The sequence below is a fragment of the Nannospalax galili genome, unplaced genomic scaffold (genome assembly GCF_000622305.1).
Source record: "Nannospalax galili isolate Female #2095 unplaced genomic scaffold, S.galili_v1.0 scaffold300, whole genome shotgun sequence".
Classification (NCBI taxonomy): domain Eukaryota; kingdom Metazoa; phylum Chordata; class Mammalia; order Rodentia; family Spalacidae; genus Nannospalax; species Nannospalax galili.
In genome coordinates, this window is record NW_008347322.1 from 3719146 (window position 1) to 3737259 (window position 18114).

The 18114-nt window shown below is 53.4% G+C and overlaps 1 protein-coding gene and 1 long non-coding RNA gene across 9 annotated transcripts in view; both read right to left on the reverse strand.

The window, feature by feature from the left end:
• Positions 1 to 4048, reverse strand: part of Kyat1 (kynurenine aminotransferase 1) — a 26580-nt gene extending 22532 nt beyond the window's left edge. The window contains exon 1 of one of the 8 annotated variants that reach the window (XM_029568731.1): positions 3925 to 4048. The gene's annotated coding sequence lies outside the window, so the exon portion shown is untranslated. Of the gene's footprint in view, positions 1 to 1106; positions 1325 to 3228; positions 3666 to 3924 lie in introns of those variants that run through there. The other 7 variants (XM_029568735.1, XM_029568728.1, XM_029568733.1 and 4 more) reach the window with 7 other exon arrangements.
• Positions 4049 to 7548: 3500 nt separating this feature from the next.
• On the reverse strand, positions 7549 to 15899 carry LOC115072178. Its single transcript, XR_003851245.1, has 3 exons — positions 15758 to 15899; positions 9319 to 9959; positions 7549 to 8200 (listed from the first exon to the last, which is right to left on the reverse strand). It is a non-coding gene; the product is annotated as an uncharacterized LOC115072178 (long non-coding RNA).
• Between the last annotated feature and the right edge of the window lie 2215 nt (positions 15900 to 18114).

An 18114-nucleotide genomic window follows, 5' to 3' on the forward strand; every position in this document is an offset into this window, starting at 1 on the left:
TTCGTTCGAGTGCATAGCAACTGGCAATTGACAATAAACCAGTAAAACTGAAACATACAAGCTTTCCATAAAAACTTATTTCATAGGGCTGGAGAGATAGTTCAATGGTTAAGAGTGCATTCTGGTTTGTTTCTTTGTTTTTGTCTGAGAAAGGTTTCCCTGTAGCCTAGAACTGGCTATGTAGACCAGGCTAGTCTTGAACTCAGAGAGATCTGCCTGCCTCTGCTTCCTGAGTGCTGGGATTAAAGGTGTGCGCCACCACGCCCAGCTTCTTACTGCTCTTGTAGAGGACTCAAGTTGATTTTCAGCTTACAACCATCTATAAATCCAATTTCAAGGAGCTCTGACGCCTCTGGCCTCTGAGGCATCATATCCATATATGTACACATATATGTATATTAATATGTACAATCCCCTTCCACAGACACCTGTAATTAAAACTAAATCTTTAAACCTTTAATCTGACCACTTGGGAAGCCAGTCTGGTCTACATAGCAAATTCCAGGCCAGCCAAGGCTAGTGAGACCCTGTCTTAAAACAACAATTTATTTCATGATATAAGGTCAAAGAAAGGCTCTTGTTAAATAATGAACCCGGATTCTTTTTTGGTCTTTTTGAGACAGGGTCTCCCTGTAGCCCCAGCTGTCCTGGAACTCACTATGTAGACCAGGCTGGCCTTGAACTCACAGAGATCCACCTGCCTCTGCCTCCCAAGTGCTGGGACTAAAGGCGTGTGAAAACACGCCCGGCCGAACCTGGATATTTTTTAACAGCATATAAGAGATCTCATGAGACAAATGTTTCCCTGAGGAAAGAGCAGCCTAAGCCAAGCAGCACTGGGAGAGTCAGTCCCCTGGGCCTCGAGCGTGGCTGAGACGTGTCCTGCCGCTGACTGCAGGTTCCCTGTAGAGGGTGGTGAAGAGTGTGATAAACTACAGGCACTTCGCCCCTTGCTCCCTTTTTAAGGGTGCAGATCCAAAATCAGAATCTCACTCCCCAAGGCAGCTTTACACAACAGCGACAGGGAGCCAAGCTGGAAACTTGGAGAAGAGCCCACTAGTTTTCTAGGTGGAGAACTTGAAGCTTGGCACAAGGAGATGACTTACCCAAGGTCACAGTCCCAGCAAAGCCCAGGAGCCCCAGCTGTGAGGTGAAGCTCCCTCTTCTTCTCCCACGAGGAAGGAGGTAGAGACTTTTAAGGGGCTACCTGTGTCTTACAGGAGTCGGGACAGGAGTGACAGAAACTCCTCTCCTGCTAAGCTGCAGGGATCTGGTCTATTGGCTACAGAGGTAGGGGTCAGGCCCTTTGCTGGTGAGCCAGGCACCCCTGCATCCTGACAATCTAAGAACTCTAGCCAGTGAAAACGGCCTCTTGACCTGAAACAGGGCACCCTGATTTGCGTCACCAGGCTGCTGCTCTGGGGACAGAATGAAAAGGAGGGACAGGTGGGCTGGGTAAAGAACAGCTCATTGCTATTACACCTCCTGTGGGCCTCTGCTGCCCCCACCTGGATTGGTAAGCAGAAGCTGGGTCTTGTCAAGGCAGAAAAGGTGAAGGGGAGATGGAGAGGGGCAGAGCCAGGAGGAAGGAGCATGCACAGAAGCCAGGCTGGACTTCAACCTGCACAGGCTCTGAGAACGTCTGTTTCTACAGCCCCCTGGCACCCTCAGGCAGGGCTGGGTAGACATTCTACACACTTTACTGTCGCAGACAAAAAGCCCCCTCCCAGAAGAAGTCTTCTCTGACTACCCAGCCTGCTCTCATGTCCCCAGAGGCAGCCCAGGAGCCTCTCTTGGGGGAAGGAGAGCAAAGGCCTGTGGGAATCCCTTTATTAATCCATGTCTCACTTACCCATCTGTATATGGAACTGACATGCGTGAAAGATGAAGTATGGCACCAGAGGCACTGGGTACTACTGTGGTGGTACTTGTTCATGGATGACCATCCAGGTCCACAGACTCAAGGCAGGGAAAGGATAACAAATGGTGGGCTTTACCCTGGGCTCCTTCACTGTTTTCTTTCTGTCACTCAGCTTGCCTGCTTCTTAGCCCCACTTTTTCTATCAGTTAGCACTGGATGTCTTTCCTATGGCTGGTAGAACACAGGTTTTGCATGTCTGGCAACCAAAGCAGCTTCTCAGGAGGGAGTAGGGTAGGTCAGTGTAAAATCCCCTGTACTCAGCCTCCAGTTTCTCTGTGTCCTAGCAGCGATAGCCTAAATTCCCTACCTCCTCTGAGCCTGTTTCCCTCCTTACTAAAAGACCTTCAGGAGGAGAGCTGAAACTAGGCATTGGCTCAACACGTGACTTCATCCATTTCTTCTGAAGACTCAAGCTGTACACAGTGTAAGTTTCCAGCCGTGTCAGGTACCAAGGTGTCCTCTCTTGTGAGTCAACCAGTCAACAATGTGTGCGTCTTACCAGAAAACTGGTGCATGGAAAGGTGCATCTGCAGGCACCCACCAACCACAGCACTGTTGAAGGCTGCTCTTTCAGCCCCTTAAGTTTTTCACCTACATCACCTTGGAAGTCGTCCCATATTAGAGGACATCAAACACTTTTGTTTTTAAGGTTGCACAGTTTTTCTAAAGTATGGATGATGTTTGAACTCAATTGCCATAGCTACTGTAGGCCTGGAAACCGTGAGAACCCATTAGGATCCAAAGAGATGTGTAATTGAAGACTGAGGATTTGAGATCCTGGTTCCAGCCATTCTGTTACCTCAGTCTTCATCTTCTTTGTTAAATATTCATCATTTTTATTTTATATGTATGAGTGTACTGCCTGCATATATGTAAGTTCACCCATGTCATGCAATGTGGAGGACAGAGAGGGTGCCGGATTCCCCTGGAATTGGAGTTACAGACGGCTGTTAGTCGTCATGTGGGTGCTGGGACTCGAACCCGGGTCCTCTGCAAGAGCAGCCAGTGCTCGTAACCTCTGAGCCATTTCTCCAGGCCCAGTCTTCATCTTCTGGGCCGTGATGCTCGTGGGAGAGCGGATGTGGGTGCAGAGAGGGCCCAGCTTGCCGGATCCCAGGGCCAAGTGCAGACCTATCAACAGCGCGCACCAGCTTCTCCCGAGGGACAGAGGATGACTCGCGAAGTCACACAACGCACACCCAGCAGCAGACACACCAAGAACTAAGCACACGGAACCTCTGAAGAATCTACCCGCCTAGCACACGACCTCGGCGGAATCACACTCCGCTCCGCGGCCAGGCACTTACCTCAAATCCCTTGGGGAGCCACAAGGCAGCAGAGGCTGCGGTTCCTTTAAAGAGACTAAGCGCTAGCAGAGCTACTTCCGCCCAGAAGCAACATGGCGCAAACAGCGTCGGGAATAGTGTGACCCTGCGGGGGCAACACCCTTCGAAAAGATGGCGACGCCCTGGCCGCCGCGTTTGCGGCACGATGACATCACTTCCGGGGCGGAGGAGGTTGAGTCGGGCTGCGAGAAATAAACAACTAGGCGCTAAAGAAGCGTGGCGACCGACTATGGGGCGCGGAGTCGAGGGCGGGGGTGCCCGCCGGGCGGTTGGGAAAAGGACGCGATCTGTCACTGCGCGAAACCCACGGGGACGTCACCCACAAGTCTGGGGTGCCTTCCACCCGGATCCTGAGCCTCCGCTCGGTTCGGCTCAACTCGGCTCGGCTCAGGTCCCGCCGCCTCCGGGCTCCGCCCCACCCTCAGACCGGTGCCGCAGCGCGCGAGCCCCGTCCCGAGCACCCCGAACCTCGCGCCGCCCTTGGCGGAGCTTCCGCCGCTTCCCCGGCCCCTGGTCCTCGCTGCTCCCCGCACATCCGCGCTCCTCCGTACACACTGCCCGGTCCCACAGGTTCCACCTTGGCGCGCTCTGGACAGCTTCCCACCCGCTGGCTGCCAGGCGCCGGCCTCTTCCCGTGGAACCCTCCCTCTTCCTTACCGTGGGGATAGGATCACGGACTGGGTCCCTAGGAGCTGCCTGGGCTGGGGGTTCCCTGGACGACCCGTTGGGAAAGTCGAGTTTCTTCTACCCCTGTCCTGTGCATCCAGCGGGCAGGAGAGCCAGATCTAGTGATGGGAGGGCCTTGGCCTAGGTCTAGGTGAGCTGGAGTCAGCAAGGATGCTCCCAGGATGAAAGAACTCACCAAGGGTGGAGCCTAGGTGCCATGGCAATTGGAAGCTAATTGTAGGGAAGGGGTTGAAGGACCTGAATGATCCAAAGATCTTTTCTACCTTGGGTAGGCTTTAGTAATACCTTTAACCCAACTAAGCTGATGGGGAGACTCCTGGCAAAGGGGAGTAAGGACTGGGTTGAGAGGCCTTAGAGTGCCATTGACTCAGTCACACTGGCCCTCAGTGAAGGTCAAGTTCTCCCGTGGCTGTCTAGGGGAAGCAAGGACAGATGAGTAGTGAATAGATGCTGTGGTGATGATGGCCTAACTCCCTGTCTTCCCAGTCTTAGAGCTTGATTGGGGTGAGGTGTGTGGCCCCTGTGGACCCTTCCCTTCCAGGATCTGTGGGACACAGGGTAGACCAAGAAATGTTTATCTATGCTGTCCCCTTCTGTCAACCATGTTTATTCTCTGCCAAGACCACACCTGCTGGAAAGCAGCTTCCTTATAAACTTGAGTGGCATTGGTGGAGTGTGGGGCTCCTGAGGATTGTCCCAGTGGGTCAGGACTCTGGGCAGGTGGCTGGGTTTGACTGCTATGGGGAGCTATGGGGGAGGAGCCAGAGGGGATTGTAGGTTAATGTGGGCACACAGGCAAGCCTGGTGGGCAAAGACCCCAGGGGAATCAGATGGGTCCATGTGAGTCCTGGAACTGAGGCCATCATCTCTCCAGCCCTGCACTCAGTCACTCTCCTGCCCTGAAGTAATGGCCTGCCCTGGGCTGGGACTTGCACTAGGAAATACGGCCTCCTCAGGAGCACTGGGAAGAGACAGACATTAGGACAGAAGCTGAGAACTGAGCACTGTAATGACAAATGGCCCCTTGGCAGCTCATGGGGAGGGGGAGGTATCCGTGAATGAGTGGGCAGGGCTGCCCTGGGTATGCTTGCACTAGAAGAGCCAGTCCAGTGTCCCCATTCTGGACTCTCTCTACCATGGACAGGTGACTGCAGTCTCAGCAGGTGTCTCCATCCTGGCTGTAGTGGGGCAGGGCAGGGCAGAGATGGCCCCTGCACCTTTCTGGCTATAGGTGCTTTACTGCATGGCTGCAGACACCCATGTAGGCTGATGGATGTCTGTGCTGTCCAGGAACAGACCAGACCTGTGCAGATGTGACTCATGTTCCCTATACCTCCTAGACCCATCCAGGTCCCTGTGTCTCCTGCTCCATTCATGGCTAACTTCTGCCAGCACTTTGACCTTCCTAATGGCTGAGCCACACTCCTGACTCAGGCTGCCTGCACTGCCCAAACCCCCCTCCAACTCTACAGTGGCACCTACACTTCTCCACACTGCCACCTTGACTCTGGTGATCAGAGTACAGTGCCCCATGTGGTGGATGCTCCCTGAGCACATGCTCACCATAGAGTATGTGTCCTTGTGTATGAGTGGAAGTCTCAGCACTTCTCCCCATCACTTCCTACCTCCAGGGCTAGTTCTGGCTAGGGTGGAATGCCCAGCATTCTCTGGGTTCACCTTCGGTCTCCTGCCAGTAAGCACATCCTCTGCATGCTGCCCAGATCACTTTTTCACCCTGTTCCTGCCCCAGGGCTCATGGGCACCTACTCTTCCAGCAACCTCCACTGACCCGTCTGGTCTGGGTCTAGGGCTGGTTTCTGGATCCCCAGATCCCAACAGGGTCTGGCCTGGAAGACTGGAAAAGCTGCCATGGGAACCCCTCACACAACCAGAGTCTGTGGGCAGGCACCCTGTCTTAGCTCCTGTTGCCCTACACGGGCCCTGGCACCACTCTCATAACACTGGATGTACCTTAGAGACCCACATGTGCCTGCTGACAGCACCTCTTGCTGCCTTCTGGCCAGGATCCCACATAGACAGCCAGGTTCAGCCTCAGCAGGGCTGTGGGCAAGCAACTAGGAGAAGAGCTCATGGCGACTGCCTCCTCCAAGAACGGAGCAAAGGCCGAACCTCCATCTCCACTGCCCTTTGGGATCTCACTGAGGGGCGGAAGGTGGCCTGCAACACAGCGGGCAGCGGAGTGGTATCTGCCGACTCTGTTTTTTCTCAGGGTTTGTGTTTTTGTTTTGTTTATGTATATTAGTGTGTTGCCTGCATGTATGTAAGCTCACCACATGCATCCACTGCCACAGAGGCCAAAAGAGTGTGTCGATCACATGGAACTGGAGTTACAGACGGTTGTTAGCTGCCATGTAGGTTCTGGGAATCGAACCCAGGTCCTCTGCAAGAGCAGCCAGTGCTCTTAACTGCCCTAGTGCTAATGCACCAAAGCTGTGTTTTGCCTTCCTCTCAGATCTTAATGTTCCTGAAAAGGCTACCACTGGCACGTGGCCCAAGGTGTGCTCCCTGGGACACCAGTTTCTAGCTACATTGGCCCTAAAAAGTTCCAGGAAGCGGATTTTTGTAGTTTTGTTGTTTTTCTGTGTTTTTTTTCTCTCCCTCGTGAGGCAGGGCCTCAGGCTGGCCCGATCTCTGTGCTCCTGCCTCAGGATTCTAAATGCTGGGATTATGGGCATGTGCCACCACACTGATGGGCAGTGTCTTCTTCTTGTGCTAGCTGTGGGACTTCTTGGAGCTTTGGCTGCACTGACCTGCATGTGATCTATGTGAGAGGGAGCTAGCAAGGCAGGTCTCACAATTTCTTGATCCTGTACATGTCTGTGGCCTGCACTTTGGAAAAGGAGTCTCACGCCAGAAGGAGCCCTAGTTAAGACCTGACTGTTCAGAACTAAGTTGGAGTCACAGCTGCCACAGGCTTGCTGACTGACTCTGAGCCAGTCACTGGACCTCTCTGAGCGTCAGATTCCTCATCTTTATTGAGAGGTCAAGTTTAGTGCCTAGCTCCCTTTAGAATGTTTGGAGAGTTAAATAGATTGGTGTAGGTAAGGAACATTTAGAGTGCTGGGCTAAGGGCTGCATGGCCAGAGCTGGCCTGTGCAGAACCTGGCATGCAATCCATAAAACATATCCATGACACTGATATGACCTAAAGCTTGGGCAGTGATCTTTGTCCTTTGTTAACAGATGTGCAGGCAGGCTCCGTGAAGGAGTAAGTGCTGCATCCCCTCAGGAGGGAAGGTGGACTTGAACCTGCATCCCGTGGGCCTGGGCCAGGTCCTTTGTTCTTGCCTGAGCCTCCCCTGCCCCTGCCCCTGCCTCCCTCTTCAGCTCTCCCTCGTAGCAGGCAGGAGACACCCCAGCCTGCACTTTAGGAAGAAATCATTATCTTGGGACTTTTCCTTTAATTTTCAAGGAAGATAGTAGATTCACTACTGGATTCACACCGCTTGAATTCCTGAGCTCTAAGGTAGACAGGTGGGACTGGGTGAGCATCCGCTATTGTGGAATGCTGTTCTCCAGGCACGACATGGCAGTCATCATTTTGAAATCAGTGCAGCCAGATTACTCATAGGAGAAGTTTCACAAGATTGGGTCTATTAACATTGCCTGGTAGGGGCTGGCATGGTGGCCCACACCTCTAATCCCAGTAGAGGCAGACAGGTTTCCGAGTTGGAAGCCAGCCTCGTCTACGTATCAAGTTCCAGGCCAGCCAGAACAAATAGCGAGACCCTGTCTCAAAACAAAGACAAAAACTTTCCCTGAAAGAAGTTGGAGGAGGGTGATGAGATCATCACCTGAGATTGTAGCCCTCCACCCCACCCCATGCAATCCTGCTTCAGCTGTACCGGAGCTCTCAGGACGTGTAACAGGGTGGAAGGTTAACTGAAGGGAGTACAGCTTTCTGTCTGCACAGCTTTTGGAGTCAGCAGCCACCCTGGGGTGGACTTTTCAGTGGTGCAACAGCAAGTCACCCATGCTCCTGTAAGTAGCCTCAGTAAACTCGCTGGTTCATCATGCTGGACTTGGGGAGAACTGTTTCTTTGGTCTGCTGTTGCCCAATCAGGAGTGAGCTATGTGCCTCCCCAGGAGGGGCTGGAGAGATGGCTCAGGTTAGGATGCTTGCTGCACTTGCAGAGGACCCAGGTTTGATTCTCAGCACTCACATCGGGCAGCTCACAACTCCAGCTCCAAGGAATCCAATGCCCTCTTCTGGCCTCTGTGGATACTTAACACACACGTGGTAGACACATATAAATGAAAATAAGTCTTTAAAATAAAAAAAAAACACAGGGCTGGAGAGATGGCTCAGCCATTAAGAACACTGGTTGTCGTCGGGTGTGGTGGCGCACGCTTTTAATCCCAGCACTTGAGAGGCAGAGGCAGGCGGATCTCTGTGAGTTCAAGGCCAGCCTGGTCCACATAGCAAGTTCCAGGACAGCTGGGGCTACAGGGAGACCCTGTCTCAAAAAAAAAAAAAAAAAAAGACCAAAAAAACCCCAAGAAAGGACACTGGCTGTTCTTGCAGAAGACCCGGGTTTGAATCCCAGCACCCACATGGCAGCTAACAACTGTCCGTAACTCCAGTTCCAGGGGATCCAACAACCTCTTCTGTCCACTGTGGGCATTGCACTTACCTACATGCAGGCAATACACACACAGAAAATAATAAAATTAATTAATTAATTAAAAACCCAACTCCCCAGGAAAAGTCACACACCACTCCCTGACATCTACTCCCTCTGCAGGCTGCTTCACCAAGTCAGGGCTCATTGGAGCTCCCAAGCCCAGCTCACTTTTGTTTCTTGGAACGCTGTGGCTGTTCGTGGAGCCCTTTCCCAGTCCAGAGTCAACCTGACTGTTGAGCCTGGCAGGCAGAAGGCATGTTCTGCTGCAGCCCCCCTGGGGCCCCGCCCTGGCCCTGCTGGGCTTTGCTGGCTGTGCATTGGCAGCACAGAGGGAGGTGGGAAATGCCTGGTGTGAGGCTATCCACACTCTTGTTTGTTGGACAAGGTCAGCAGTGGAGGGCCCTGCCCTGCGGGAGCTTCCTGTCAGTCTTGAGGACTCCTTCCTTGGGCAGGGGAGGACTGATCTGGTCTGCCCTTCTGGGCAAGATGAGCAGGAAGCAGCCAGAGCTGCCTGTGTGAGATGGGACTCCTCCTCTGTTGGGGAGGAGGGATGTGCCAGCCTGAGGCTTAACCTGCAGACTTTGGCTCTGCTGTCTGTCTGAGCTGAGGCTCAGGTGGTTGCTGCAGGGATATAAACCAGTGGGTAGCAAGTGGGTCACTGCGTGTGCCTGAGGGTGAGCCTTCCCAGACTTCACTGAGATTGCCCAACTCAGTTTACCTGTGACAGTGCCTGGAGGAAGGTTTGATCTTGGACTCTTGGACTGTTTCTTTCAGTTAAGCTGCACAAGTGAAAAGGGGGAGCACTCCTTGTCTCCCAGGACCTGGATGCACAGCTGCTCAGCCCAGGGCTTCCAGACCCATGGCTGACAACACTGTGGAGTCCAGGAGTGTCTGAGGGGCCTGGCTGGGAAGGAAGTTTCTGCCTATTGCATTCTCTCAGTCCTAGAAGGGGAGAGGGTCTGGGCAGAGAGGTACAGTCACCTGCCCCGGGATGCCGCCAGTGGGAGGCAGAGCCCAGCCTGGCACTCCTTCCGAGTTCTGTCCTCACTGCTCTGTAGGGTTCAGCTCCACCTGCCCAAGTCTCACACAGGGTTTTGGGTATGGGCGTGCGGGGATCTCGGGGCGCCAGCTGTTGGGCCTGGCGCCGGTCTCCCACACATCGCTGGAGTGCAGCGGGTCCCGCGGGTTCAGGCCCCTGGCTCTCCGCCGCGTTGCCGTGGGTCTCTGCTACCGGAGCTGGCGGCTCTAGGACTACTGTCAGCTGCCCGGTCGGTTCCGTTTCAGTTTCCACCATGCACTCTCTCTCTCTCTAAGTTTGAGACCTGTTGGCCACCAGGTCACGAGGGGAGGTGCGAGAAACTGCGAAAGGAGGGTGTTCGTGAGTCGATGACAGAAGGATAGGCACCTTTCCCCAGAGGTGGCATCAGGACTCAGGACAGGGGTGTGTGGTGGTTGCAGCGTCCTTGGGGTCTGAGTCCTGCTCAATGACCTGGAGTGGACTGCAGACAACAGGGCAGAAGGCCAGGCTGGACCCAGGGCTGCTTGGTCTATGGGTTCCAGGGATGTCTCTGAAAGATGGAAACAGGCCCTGGGAGAGAAGCTGCTCGGTGAAATTCATGAAGACAGAGGGGAAATGGCGGCTGCCCAGGGCTAGGGGTGAAAAGGGAGAGGCAGCACCCGAGGAGGGCTGAGAGCTTTTGACTGAGGAGCTAATGAGGTTTTGCAGGAGCCAGGTGTGGTGAGACAGGTGTGGTGACTGCAGACCTGTGATCCCAGCTCAAGAGGATCCCAAGTTCAGGCCCAGGCTGGGTGACCTAGTGGAGACTGTGTCTCAGAACGTAAAAAGGGGACAGTTTAGTAGCAACACACTCACTTAGCAAGCCCAAGCCCCAGGCTTAGGCCTCTGCACTTGGAAAAACAGAAAAGAAAGGCTCTGCAGGTGCACGTGGAGGTTGGTCCACACACTGTCCTGCGAAGTCTTTCATCATAGCTGACCAGGATGCTGAAATATGGGGAAATTGGTGGTCTGCAACAACTCCACACCAGTGCAAACCCAGCTGAGAAAGGGGGCCCAGGCCTGGGTGTGGGAGGGGCAGGGGCAAAGTCAGCTCAGGACTTGAGCTCTGAATTGTCTTCTGTAGTTTGTCATCTCTAGCCTGGAACGTGGCTTTGTCCTGCACCATCCATGTGACTTCTTTCCCTTTTGGAGGTTCAGGGAGCCCCGCCAGTCCAGAGAACAGAAGCAGAGGTAGTGGGGCTGAAGTCCTGACAGGGCTGGCTGAAGAAGATAAAGCCTGGGATAGCCATGAGGCCCCAGAGAGGCCCAAGTCCCTATCTGCACATGGCCCCTGGTGCAAAGCCTCAGCTTGGGGACAGAACTTCCCACAAGGGGCAATGGATTAGTTACTTTGGTATCACTGTGACCAAAGTGCATGAGAGAAACAAGGGAGAAAAAGGTTTATATTGGCTCATGATTTCAGAGAGTTTCTATCCATCATGGTGGGGAAGGCACTGCTTTGTCTATGAGCTGCTCTGGCTTGGTGGTGGGAGCAGAAGGCTGTGCACACCATGGCAGAAGAGGAATCAGGACCAGGGGCCTTGCTACAACCTTCAAAGACCTGCCCCCCCCATGACCAGCTTCTGTCAGCTAAGCCCCACCTCCTCCAGGTTCCACAGCTTCCTAAGATAGCACTACCCACTGGAGAACAGGTGGTTAAAACAATTCAGATTTGTGGGGGGAGGTGCTGGAAAGAGGGCTCAGTGGTTAAGAGCAGAAGTTGCTCTTGCAGAGGACCTGGGTTCAATTCCCACCACCCACATGGCAGGTAACAACTGTCCAGTTCCAGGGGATCTGATGCCCTCTCCTGACCTCTGTAGGCATTGCATACATGTGGTCCATTTACATAAAATAAATCTCAGTGTAAGCTTTCATGACCCTGAAAGTCTTGCATTCTGAATGCCTGTAAACCCAGCACCTCGTGGACAGCAGTAAGTTGTGCTGCCAGTCTGAGAAGCAGCTGACCAGTGGCCTGACTGTCTCCATGGCAGAATGTGGAAACATTTCTGGAGACAGCCCTACTCAAGCACTTATGGAGTGCTCTTTTTAAAAGTACTGCACTCTCTTTTCTTTCTTTTTAAAATAAGATTTTTGAAGATTTTGAAGATTTTTATTTCGTATGAATTTATTATGATTTGAGTATTTTGCCTACAGGCATGAAGTGCCCTCAGAGGCCAGAAGAGGGTGTCAGATCCCCTGGAACTGGACTTACACAGATGGTTGTTAGCCACCATACGGGGGCTGGGAATTGAACCCTGGTTCTCTGCAACAGCAGCCTGTGCTCTTAACCACTGAGCCGTCTCTCAGCTACAGCTCTTTTCTTCTTTTCCTGTCTTTTTAAAAAATATTTTATTTTTATTTTATGTGTATGAGTGTATTGCCTGCATGTATGTGAGTACACCTGTGTTGTGCAATGCTGCGGACATCAGAAGAGGGATTTGGATTCCCCTGGAACTGGAGTTAAGGACGGTTCATAGCCACCATGTGGGTGCTAGAAATCAAACTTGGGTCGTCTGCAAGAGCAGTCAGTGCTCTTAACTGCTGAGCCAACTCTCCAGCCCCAAACACATTAAAATTTTTATACCTTGGAGTCTTCAGTTGGTCTCACTCTTGAGGGACCTTCCTTGTCCTAGTGCAAAGTACATAGCTTTTTAAAAAGATTTATATTAGCCGGGCATGGTGGCGCACGCCTGTAGTCCCAGCACTTGGGAGGCAGAGGCAGGTGGATCTCTATGAGTTCAAGGCCAGCCTGGTCTACATAGTGAGTTCCAGGACAGCTGGGGCTACAGGGAGACCCTGTCTCAAAAAGACAAGAAAAAAAAATTATATTTTTCAGGGGCTGGATTTATATCTTTCATTATGTATCTGTGGTTGTCTGTGCATATGTACATGTGCATGCAAGTGCCTGCAGAAGCCAGGAGAGGGTGTTGAATTCCCTGGAGCTAGAGTTACAAGTGGTTGTGAGCTTCCAGATATGGGTGCTGGGAACTGAACTTAGGTCCATACAAGAGCAAGCTTTCTTAACCACTGAGCCATCTCTCCAGCCCCACTTGGCTGTTTTTCTATTTTTAAAAATTTTTTAATTTAAATTTAATTTTTTTTTCTTTTTGAGACAGGGTCTCCCTGTAGCCCCAGCTATCCTGGAACTCACTATGTAGACCAGGCTGGTCTTAAACTCACAGAGATCCGCCTGCCTCTGCCTCCCCAGTGCTGGGATTAAAGGTGTGCGCCACCATGCCCGGCAGGCTGGTTTTTTTAAAGACAGGGTCTCACTATCGTAGCCCTAACTGACCTGGAACTCCTTACTTAGACCAGACCAGACTCCAACTTGCAGACCTGCCTGTTTCTGCCTCCTAAGCGAGTGCTGGGTTTAAAGGCCTGTGCCCCCACACCTGGCTGCTTGGCTTCTAGTTAATGGCTCAACACTATAGCCACTTTATCTGCACCATCTGTGTCCAGAACTTTAAGTGTACTCCTTTTCTGGCTAAACTGTACATTTTTGAAATCCTGCTCTGAATGGTGCTCCCCTTCCTCACTGTGGAGCTAGCTCAAAGCAATAACCGTACCACAGTGTGACACTCTGCCATCTTGAAACTCCTTCTGACAAATAAATTAGTCTATTCCTGTCAATGTAGCCTCATCCCAATTTTCAGGATATGGGCAGAATATAGGCAAATTATTCACCAGAACATAACCCAGGTGGCCTCTAGTGCAATCAATTCCCAATAAAGTCCTTGCCTCGCCCCTACCCCCCAAAACTCTCATGGGCACAGCCTTTACTGTCTGCATGTCTGTCTACAAACATTCTGGTGTTTGAATTCCTGTCAGATCTGTACACTAGGTAGCACTCAGACATCATTCTAAGGCTTCTCTGGCCCACATCTCCGAGCCATTCCACATTCCTCCTCAGACCACTTCCAAAGGCCTAAGGACCACCGGGTCAGTTTACCAGGGCAGCAACAATTTTCGGTATTTTTTGCTTTTGTGTTGTCGCTGTGACAAAATACCTGACAAGAACAACGTAAGGGAGGAAATGTTTATTTCGGCTCATGATGCAGAGACTTTCAGTCCTTCATACCAGGAAAGGTATGATGGAGTGGTAAGAGCCCTGAGTCAAAGAAGGTTCACACTATGGCAGAGGGGGAAGAAAGAGGATACCAGGACCAGGGGCTGGGAAATCATCTCCAAAAGCCTGCCCTGAGGGACCTACTTCTACCTGCTGGGATCCACCTCTTCAAAGTGTCACAGTCTCCCAAAGGGCTGCCAGCTGGGAAACAAAGCTTAGCAATAGGAGGCTGTGGGGAGATTTCAGATCCAAACCTTGACAGGCAGCGAGAAAGGCTGTCTTCTGTGCATCAGCTCTAGCTGGTATCAGAGGAATGGAATGCCAGGGCATGGTATCCTGCCAGTATGCACAGAGACAAACTGGAGGAGAGGAGAGGGCAGACCATGCAGCAGGCCAGGGCAAAGCCAGAGAGAAATAAGCCACAGAGTCACTTAGGTGGGGTGACCTCAGAGGCAATGGGCCAGCTCTTCACTGTACGGATAGAAAGGCCAGAGAGGGGCAGGAGCTTCTGTCAGCTAGCACGGCATCTGTCAGCAGAGTAGAAACGGGCTCCTCACACCCCTAACTTGGCTGTGTCAAAAAGAAACAAAACAGTAACCCCAAATGCAAGATAAGTTACCAACATCCACCTACTTAAATGTGTACAAAGATTCACTAGTTTCACTTAGTGAAGTGCACAGGCACACAAGGAAGGTATTTAACGTGGCACTGCGTGTGACTGGAGATGGGGAGAGCAGCCAAGTCATGTAGGACTGGGTCAGTAACAATGGCAGGAGAACAGTGAGAGGCTGTAGGGTAGCTCAGTAGCAGAGCAAGTGCTTGGCATGTCTGATGTCTTGAATCCTCAGCACTTAAAATACAGTGACAAGGGTATACTGTTTAGTGAGATAATCAAGTTACACATTCTGAACAGCAGGAGACAATTCGGCATGAATAATGGTAGAGGTGAAAGGAATGTTGGGAAATTCCCTCCAGGAAATGCTGAGACTTAAAGTTAAGAACCACTGTTCAAGTCCAAATATTTACAGGGTGGTCCTTAAGGAACAGCTGAGGTTTAGAGTCGGCTTTAGTCTAAAGCTGTCTGCAGCCCTGTTTCAGGCAGCTTCCCCGCCCTCCCCCCAGAGCCAGCCCTGGGTTGCATTTGGTCTTTTTTGTTCCCACGTCCTGCCACCCTCTCCTTCACAGCAAAAGAAAAAGTCAGTGCCTGGGGGGTGGGGGCAGGAGGCTGCAGAGATGGCTCAGTGGTTAAGAGCACTGGGTGTTCTTTCAGAGGACCCGGGTTCAATTCCCAGCACCCACATGGTGGAAAGGAAGAAGAAGGAAGAAGAAGGAAGAAGAAGAGAAGAAGAGGAGGAGGAGGAGGAGGAGGAGGAGGAGGAGGAAGCGTCACACTGAACAGTTTCAAAGCTTGACTCGGAAGCTGCAGGATAAATGTCTAGGTCAATGAACAGAATAGACCGCCGAGTTCAACTCGCATTTGCGGTCAACTGTCACCAAAGAAGGGAGCAGAGACTATTCAATAGAAGAATCTGTTCGGCTGGCAAGCACCCCACAGACACACACCCACATCCACCAAGTGCAGCACCGCTCACCGCGCTCTCTCTATTCAGTTTTAAGGCACTGGAAGCCGTCCCCTACGCGTGTGTATGGAGCATTGCGTTTTGGTGGCTCCGTAGTTTTCCAGCGCACGGATTTGGTTCTGACTCGACTGCTATAACTACTGTCATCAGGCAGGAGGAACCCAGCGATGGACATGAGGAGACGTAGAGCCCCAGCTAGGCCCAGAGTTCACTGGCCTCGTGCTTCATCTTCTCTACCTGGACCATCCTGGGAGGCGGGACGTGTGCAAAAAGGAGCGCGATTCTGCTGCAGTGCGCCCAAGGTATACACACCTGCCGGTACCTGTTACGTATGGGGTCAGCTACTCAGCTTAGGAGCAGCACCAAAGGCATGAAGACTAGGACTCTATGACGATCGTAACCCCTAACGGGCTTCCGCACCCACCGCGGAACCACGGTGGGGACAGCCACTCACCTTGGTTAGGGTCTCCTCACCGCTTGCTTGCCTAGCGCATCATCCCTGAGGTTGCAGCCACACCTGTCTCTTTAAGGCGGCTGAGCCCAGTTGCGTTTCTTAAACCCCCAGAAGTCACTGGACGCATGCGCGCGAGGGAAAGACTGGCGTGAAGCCGTCCACCGACATTTCCTTTCAGATATGGCGACGCCCTGGCTGCCGCGGTCTTGCCCGTCGGTGACGTCACTTCCGGGGCGGAGAAGGGTGAGTGGTGCAGTGAGGGACAAACAAAAGGAGGCGCCGGAGGAGCGCGGCGTCCGGAGGCGCGACCGGGTGGCGGAGGGCTGGGGCTGCCTGCCGGGCGGCCGGGAGCGGCGAGCCCAGGTGAGTGCGGCGGGTGGAGAAGGGGACGAGAGCTGTCACCGCGCGAAACCCACGAGGACGCGCGTCCGCACCCCGGCGGGACCCGCACGTCTAGGGCGCAGTCCACTCCGGCCCTGCGCCTCGGCTCGGCTCGGCTCCGTTCGGGTCCCGCCGCCGCCGGGCTCCGCCCCACCCTCCGGCCGGTGCCGCGGCGCGCGAGCCCCCTCCCGGGCACCCCGAGTCTCGCGCCGCTCTCGGCAGAGCTTCCGTCGCTCTCCCGGCCCCTGGTCCTCGCTGGTCCCCGCACATCCGCGCCCCTCCGTACACACTGTCCGGTTCCAGAGGTTCCACCTTGGCGCGCTCGGCTCCTCGGGTCCCGCCGCCGCCGGGCTCCGCCCCACCCTCCGGCCGGTGCCGCGGCGCGCGAGCCCCCTCCCGGGCACCCCGAGTCTCGCGCCGCTCTCGGCAGAGCTTCCGTCGCTCTCCCGGCCCCTGGTCCTCGCTGGTCCCCGCACATCCGCGCCCCTCCGTACACACTGTCCGGTTCCAGAGGTTCCACCTTGGCGCGCTCTGGACAGCTTCCCGCCCGCTGGCTGCCCGGCGCCGGCCCCATCCGGTGGATCCCTCTCTCTTCCTTACCGTGGGGACAGGATCTCGGGCTGGGCCCCTGGAAGCTCCCTGGGCTGGGGGTTCCCTGATGACCGGTTCTGGATGGGAAAGTTTCTACTGCCCCTGCGGCAGGAGAGCCAGATCTAGTGATGGGAGGGCCTGACCCAGGTGTAGGTGAGCTGGAGGTCAGCAAGGATGCTCCCAGGATGAAAAAACACAGTTGGGGCTGGGGGCTGGGGTTCTTGGTTCAACTTCGTTAAGGACTCCTCCCTTATCCTCTGGACCAGTGTGAACTGAGATTGGGCTGGTTCTCTGCTGATGAAACTGTTACCTTTTTTGGGAAGGATACATGGGTGTGGGTGATGGGGGGGCGGTGTTAGCCTCTTCCTGATGGGGCTGACTGGGCTGACTGCATGGGGTGGTTCAGCCACAACCACACTTACATTGCCTCCTCTTCCTCTGCCCTAGGATACCATTGAGGATGAGGTGTGGAGGGAGAGGGTTTGTGAGGACCAAGGAATTTGGAGAAGATGAGGCAGTTGCAAGGACTTTTTCTACCTTGGACGACATTAGTAATACCTTTAACCTCAGCTGACTGTTGTTCTGCCCTCTGGAGTAGACAGACTGGCACACAGACACTGCAAGAAAGGAGATCAGCTGTTGGGGAGCCTTCCTATATTGGGGAAAGAGACTGGGAGTGTATTCAGAGGCCCCAGGGCTCTGCCAGTGGGCCATGGTGTTCCCTCCATGAAGGTCATGTTCTTCTGTGGCTGTCCAGGGAAGGCAAAGACAGTGAGTGGTGCTGGGGACACTTTCTAGAGCTTCTGTGGTGGGATCTGATGCTCCTCAGCCTTCTTGGAGTCATTGCACAAGAGTGCAGACCCAAGAAGCATTTGTGACTTCTCCCCAGAAGTCAGCCTGATGCATTTGTTCTCTGTGCCTCAGGCACATCCACTAGGAAGTAGTTTCCTTCTAGATTTGAGTAACCTTTGTGGAAAGTGGGTGCTCCTGAGGATTGTTCCCCTGGTTCAGGACCCCCAACCTGCTGCCTGGAAGAGATGGAGGGAAGGAACCAGCCTGTTCCTGACTCCCTCTCCTGAGACTGGAGATGAATCCAGATTTTTACTGAGAGACACTGAGGCACTGGCTGACCAGTACAAACATCCTGTGAACTCAACTAGAATGGATGTAGCATTATAGATAGACAGCAGTGGTCCTGATGCTGGAAGTCCAGAGGAAGGAGGAGGTAGCCCAGGGTGAGAGAGCAGGGCATACACTTTCTAGAGGAGTCCCGTTCAGTCATGGCTCTGCAGTGGGCCAGTGTCTGTCCAGCCTTAGCAGGTGTCTCTATCCTGGCTGAGGGTGTGGGGCAGAGGTAACTTGGATGACCTCTGTACCTTCCTGGC